Raw genomic sequence first — 7569 nt, forward strand, 5'->3', positions numbered from 1 at the left:
GTTGATTTTCTATATTTTTACATTACTGGATGACAAGTTCACCATTATATTTCAACTTCAGTCTCACCAATTTTTTTTAAAAGTTATACATGCATAATTTGACACACAATTGTATTTCTTAAAAAAATGTATACAAGAATAACATATATTGGATATTGGTCTGTAGTTGCTTATCACAGATGGATCTAAGGGGTTCTTTGAAAAAAAATTGTGGGTCAAGGAAGCATGTGGAGGAGTTTAGCTGCTTTATCACTTCTTTTGGATCATAGAGGTAGTAGGTGAAAAATTATGCATTGTGCCCACAGTGTTGTGATGATTTAGGGGCATTAGATGAATGAGAGATGAGTAGGGTTGGAGATCTGAAGGCATTTGAAGGAAGTTTGTGAATAATATCAGACGAGATGACGTGGGCAGTAGTGAATGGGGACACATGGCTGGCTGTCCAGCAGAAGGCAAACGTGAGGCAGAGGTGATCCTGGGTACAAGAACCAAAAGGTTAGTCACAAAGAAAACACTAGGAAGCAAAGGAGAGATGATGAGGCAGGAGCTCTGAGTTGATTGAGCCTGAGATGTGAAACTGAGTTTTCAGTTCTTAAACAGCTGATCAAAACTAGTTCAATCAACCCTGAGTGTGTTCACTGAGTTAGTGGGGAATGAAAAGAAAACTACAAATTCACCATGGCAATGAGTAAATAAAGAGCGAAGTCTCCATTTTAATCCAGTGGCGCTAGAAATATGAATTCATGCTAACACGGACCATTTCATTTATCTAACTGTAGTGGAGGAAGGATTAATGATTCAACACTATTACATTTGATTCAGTGAAGGACATTCATTGTTTAATAAAGTGCTGATATCCTTCTGTATGTTGCATTGGATTTATTTAGCTGATGGTGACAAAATGCAGGTGGCAATAACTGAAGATGAAATTATGAATCAAACAGATAAGACATGTACTCAAGGACCTGTGAATGTAAAGTCACAGTCCAACCCATTAATAAAGATTGTGATTTGCAGTTAAAAATTAGTCTAGGTTCAAACTGACTATTTTACATGCATTTTGAAGACTATGTGCAGACGTTCAAAGACTTTGGAACTCCATTTAGTCCTTCCCCAACCTTAATCATGGTGCATCCAATTTTGGTTACTGTTTTTGTTAAAATCTAACTAGTAGTCACTAAGCCTCTAGTATTGAGTTTATGCCCTAACTTAGGAGAGAAGTAATTGTTGCACATCTGAATAAAAACTCAGTGTGGCTTTGATATCTTTACTAAAATCTGCAACATACATAAACAGATTGAAACACGATGCACGGTCAGTTCAGACTCACGTTAAGACTCAAGTTACAGAAATGCACTGCCATGTTGAGGCTTCTCAACAGTATACTAATAAAGGAAAACATTTGGCACAACTCCTACATTATACACATTAGTATTGTAGCTCCTGTTTATTACAGCTGCATGTACAGTCATGTTTTACAGGCTTTACAGTGTGGTACACTGTGGTGCATTGATGATGTGCTTTACGTCTTGAGCTGGGCCTTGTAGAGTCCATCCTAGGCGTGTCCTCACTGCTGCTGCCCACCAGGAGGGCCCAGTCATACAGGCTCTATGGGGGTTATGAGATATATGCAATCAGAGCCAATCAAGAGCATCTAGAACAGCATATGCTTCAAGAGACCGGTCGCCGTTCCTTATGATGACCTTGCTGATCTTCAGGAGCACTTTGCAGTTGTATGTGGGGCGGTCAGCATACAGGACTTTGCGTACAGTCAAACTGCCTCACAAACTGTCTCATGAACACAACTAGGTTTTCATGGGACAATTCTCTGCTGTGGCTGTCTCTGGAGCTTCACCCTCTACTCTATCATTCACATCATGCAGCACAAGCAGGTGTTTCCTGTTGCATGTCTTACAGGGGGCCTTCAGTGTACACTTAGCTGCCTGATGGCCACGGCCAAAAAGCCACCACCTTGCTTCTGATCCACAACTCTTTCTGCTCTCTGTTCAGCTGCTTGAAGTTGGCACAGCTGTTTAGATAGTGATTGCTGTTGTCGCAGTATGGACACCTTCCCCTTCTCCATCTTACTATGGCTGTTGGCTGGAGGTTCCGACATGGGCGGGGGTTTAGTAGTCTCTGCTGTCCTCCCTGTGCTTAGGAGGATGGTGGTGGTCTTATTGACATGTTTCGAGTCTCTCCGGTTATCTTTCTTCTTGTTGGAGAAATCCTCTCTCCTGTAACTAACAGGCCTCGCACTGTCCTCTTGCACCTCAAGCTCATATTCCAGCCACTCAGCAAAGTCAATGAGTGTGGGGATGGCAACTCTCAAGGGGTGGATATATCTCTTGAAACTGGCGGTGAGATCATAGGGTAGCTTACCAAGTAACCTGGATACACGAGAACCACACTGCAGCTCCCCATGGCCTCTCATTCCCAGTTGTTCTAGCATTCCCACTAGCGAGCGTACACGGAGCGCAAAAAGACGAAAGGCGTTCACATCACTGCTACCCATGTGTGCCCCATCACATGAACACTAGCACCTATTTCCAGGAAAAATGCCTAAAATAACATACCCAAAATAAAATCAATAATAAGTCCTCAACCATTAGGCCTAGATGCATAATTCTGGTCTCCTTTGAAAGGTCAGAAGCTAAGGAACACAAATCCATTGTACATTAACATACTTATTTTACTATTACAGACTGCATGGAGATGAAATGCAGAAAAGATATATTTTCATCCTCGCCTGGGAAAAAAAGCTATATTTTAATGCAATAAACCATCATAAGGTAGATTATAATGCACCTGAATATTTTCTGATACACCTGGAATACAACTGTAACTTTGATGAAAAGAAACTAATATACAACAGTTATTACACAATCTTTCAAAAATATACCAGAGAGAACTTAAAAACATTATTTCTCTCCATTCAACCATGTTCCAAATTACAAAGCTTCAAAAAATATTGATAAAAACAGTCAATATTCCTATGACCAACAGCACTCCCATGCTTTACAGGCCACAGCTTGAGAACAGAACATCCTACAGGGCTGTTGGGCTCAAGACGGTCTCTGTTGACACAAAAGTGCCGCTGTTTTTGGAAGGACAGCTAGAACAGCAAAAAAAACGATTACGTCCCCTGTATCGGGTCAGTCTGTAATTCACTGCACAGCCAGCTTATGTGGCTGCCTGTACATCTTGGTGAGGTCCAACATCGTGTTTAGAAAGGCAGTCCCTTTCGTCGTTCGCTCTCTCGGCTCTTCTCCTCCCCTCGTGCCCTGGCCTTCCGCTCTGCTCTCTGGACGCTTCGGCACGTGTCCGGCGTGCCTCTCCAGGCAACGCCTAAGAGTCGACCAGCGCAACAGGCCTTTGTTCGCTTGAAGCTACACGCGCGAAGTGCCGCGACATCGATCTGCCCCTCTGTTTTATTTTCTCTCTTTTGTTTAAGTTGTCAGTCCGTTAAGTTACACTGGACTAATTCAGGAACGACCAAGTTCCATTTTTAAGCTTTTTCGTCGAGCCAACTTGACCGAGGTCAGACCAAGCCATGTGGTCTCACCAGCGGCAACGAAGGAAACCTGAAAACAGCCGAATTGCCAGACGGAGGACGGCGTTTTCTTCAGTCAGACACGGAGAACCCCGGAGAATCCCTAGCAAAAAGCCAGGATCGGGCAGCTAGCGTGGGACCCGTGCAACAGGCCAAAGCAGGCCGTCGACAAGCCGTAAGACCTAACCAACATTCTGTGGTCAGATATGTCCTGTAAGGTTAATATTTCCTTTTAACTCCTAAACTCATAGCTTACTTTCATTAGTTCTCCTATGCCGTTTGAGTCAAATGCTTCCCACAATCGAACTTCCATTTCTCATTGTTCAGCAATTGTTTATTTTCCCTGTTTTTAACCACCCTTTAATATCGCATTAGTTAGAGAATAAATTCACTGTAATATAATCAAGAACTGTGTGTGTTTCCTATTTCTACGTCCCTGCCAAGAGAATTGACCCTTTAGATATGAGACTGACTGACTTAAGATAATTGAGTGATTATTAACTAACTGATCACTAGTAATAATTGTATAATTATTAAAAGCTACCTAGAGGTCCGGAGACTCTAGGATTATAACAACTCCGGTGGTGCCCTGAAACGAATAATTTTTGATTTTTTTGAATTATTAAAATTCATAATTTGGTATTAATTCTCATAAATTTATTAAAATTCATAACTAATAGCCATGCTACAAGTATAAATATGACTCTGCGTGCAGCAGGATAACCTGTGCCTTGCATCTGGTGGTGTGATGGGCGATATAGGTCTTGCCCACATTTGTCTGTGCTTAGTGGTTAGCATGAGGGTGGAGGTGTACGTGAGGTGGCAGGTCTGGGTGGGTCTCTCCTCTCAGTCATCAGAGTCTGGAACTGCTGGCGACGCTCTGCATAGGCCTGCCTCATCTCCTTCAGTGCAGAAACAAGCTGGGGTACTTGACTCACCTGTTGCTTCAGAGCTGCATTCTCTCGGTTAATGTGTTGCCACCTGGTGGACAGATCTGGTGCCTGACTCATTTGGTGGCCCACTTCTTTCTGCATCTCTTGCAGCATCTGTTCCCACTCGTCTTTCAGCACGGTCTGGTCTTGGCTAACAGGCGTTGTAGCACCAGAGGGAGCCTCTGTCCCCAACAGCTCTTGCGTGTTCTGGCAGTCTGGCAGACTTTCTGGGTGTGGCCAGGCTGGTGGTGGTGCTAAGAGAGGAATCACCACCACCAGAATCTAACTATCTGACAACGCCACCTGGGGACATACACCCCAGGAAATGCTCTCTCCTCTTTAACTAAACCTTTATACAAAGACTACACAGGTAAGTAAGACAGAGACATGGCTCCAAAATAATAACTTATTGATAATCGTTAACTGGAAGTGCCTGAAAAGAGGATGGTGAATAACAAATAAATAATCAAAATTACAAATGGAATATGAAAGATTACAAATTTTGGCAAACAAAAAAAACACATTCCCAGTTATTACTTATTGAACCAAACAAAAGAGCAGAGTGGGCCAGGGCCAATCGATGGTCACTGCAAACCGGTTCACTGCAAATCGTGTCACTACCAAATCGTGCCCCAGTGCCGTTAACATTACAATCAGTGAAGGAACCAACACTAGCGTGCCTAGCCTCCACCAAAAGCCGACCACTAGCACCACTGAAAAGAACAAAAACAACAAGTTAAATAAAACACAATGGACCAGTTGGTTATATCTAAAATATAAGCATAGTCAACTAGGGGAGTGCCAGTTGGAGGCACTACAGCCAGAGTGTACCAGCAGCAATGGTTAAAATCCTAATTTTACAAAGGCAAACAGCAAAAAAACAGCAGCTGACCACCTACAATTAAAAACACATACATTACATACAGATTTATAGAAGTAAACAACAGTTACCTCAGGTATTTATCATATTCTACTTGTTACTCCTTAAGCTTCTCGTACCTTAACACAGGGTGCTCTGTGAGGAACAATACATCACGCCACTTCAGGCAGGGAACCTTGGAATCAGCTACATAACAGGCAGACAGTAGACTGCTGCAAAACATACAATGAAAACATAAGACAAGGTTTTACTCACTCACCTACCCAGACATCACAGAGGGTTCATGTGGCCACAGACCGGCAGGGACAAAGCAAAGATGCAGCCATGATACTACAGCTGCTTTAAATAAGCTCAGCTAATGAGGGGGTTTGATCTGGGTGGAGCTAATTTGATGCTCCAGAGGTGCGTTCAAGAGCAAGGCTAAACACCTATAAGCCTGCATAGAAACCACACACCACTACATGGAGAAGACCTGGTCTGATGGGAGAGACGGCATCCATCCCACTTGGGAAGGAACAGCTCTCATTTCTAGAAATGTGGCAATCTGGCCAAGTTTATTAGTGGACCAAATCCATGACAACCCAGAGTTGAGACCAGGAGGCAGAGTCGCAATCTAACACACTTCTCTGCCCTTCTATTTCAGCAGTTACCCACCAAAACCCTATGCAGAGTCGCAGTCTAACGCACTTCTCTGCTCCTCCATTCCAGGAGTTACTTAGTGAAAACCCTATAGTGTCTGTCCCCCGCCCATTGAAATTATTTAAATCAAAGGTAAACAGAAGGGGAGCTGTGCATTAAAACCTCATAAAAATTAAAACCACAAGAGCGATAGTGCAAACGAATAGGAGAGTAAAATGTGGACTCTTAAACATAAGATCGCTCTCTTCTAAAGGTGTACTAGAAAATGAACTAATATCAGATTATGATATTGATTTATTTTGTCTTACTGTATCCTGGCTGGGTGATGGAGAATATGTTAGCCTAAATGAATCCACCCCTCCCAGTCATATTAATATTAATTAATTAATTACTGGAGGCACAGGCCGAGGAGGTGGAGTTTCAGCTATCTTTGACTCTAGCCTACTAATCAGCTCTAAACCGAAACTAAATTATAACTCATTTGAAAGCCTTGTTCTTGGTCTTTCACACCCATGTTGGAAATCACTGCAACCAATTCTTTTTGTTATTGTGTACCGAGCACCTGGTCCGTACTTTTGTCAACTTTAGTCCTTAAAACAGACAAAGTTATTATTGTAGGGAATTTTTAATATGCGTTTATCTCTCTGTTAGATTCCATTGGCTTCTCTCAGAGTGTTCACTGTTTTAACCACACCCTCAACCTTGTTCTGGTATATGGTATTGAAATTGAACATTTAATAGTGTTCCCACAGAATCCCTCTTTATCTGACGACTGTTTGATAACTTTTGAGTTTGTATTGCTGAACTACACGCCACTGGGCAAAGATTTTTATACAAGATGTCTGTCTGATAGTGCTGTAGCTAAATTTAAGGATGCGATTCCATCAGCTAAATTCATTATCAGATCACAAAGTACTCCTATGCTATTTCAGTCCCTCCCAAATCGACCATAATGTTGATAGTGCTGCAGGCTCGCTGCGAATGACACTCAACTCTAATGTAAATGCTCCGTACTTGTATAGCGCCTTTCTAGTCTTTTTGACCACTCAAAGTGCTTTTACACTACATCCACCAGTCACACACATTCATACACTGAGCCTAAGTGCTCAGACAGAAACTAACATTCACACTCACTCATACACTGGCGGAATAGCCGCCAGGGGCAAATCGGGGTTCCGTATCTTGCCCAAGGACACTTCGACACGCAACCAGGGGGAGCCAGGGATTGAACCACCGACCTTGCGATTAACGGCCAACCCGCTCTACCTCCTGAGCCACAGCCGCCCCAACTCTAGCCCCTCTAAAAAAGAAAATACTAAAACAAAGACAGTTAGCTCCACGGTATAATACTGAAATTCGCAAATGAAAGCAAATATTGTGGAAACTTGAGAGGAATTGGCGTTCCGCCAAACTGGAAAAATCTCGTTTAATTTGGCAAGATAGTCATAAAACTTATAGGAAGGCCCTCCGTAATGCCAGAGCAGCGTACTACTCGTCATTAATAGAGGAAAATAGGAACAACCCCAGGTTTCTTTTCAGCACTGTAGCCAGGCTGACAGAGAGTCACA

This window comes from Micropterus dolomieu, linkage group LG09, assembly GCF_021292245.1.
Source record: "Micropterus dolomieu isolate WLL.071019.BEF.003 ecotype Adirondacks linkage group LG09, ASM2129224v1, whole genome shotgun sequence".
NCBI classification, from domain to species: Eukaryota; Metazoa; Chordata; class Actinopteri; order Centrarchiformes; family Centrarchidae; genus Micropterus; species Micropterus dolomieu.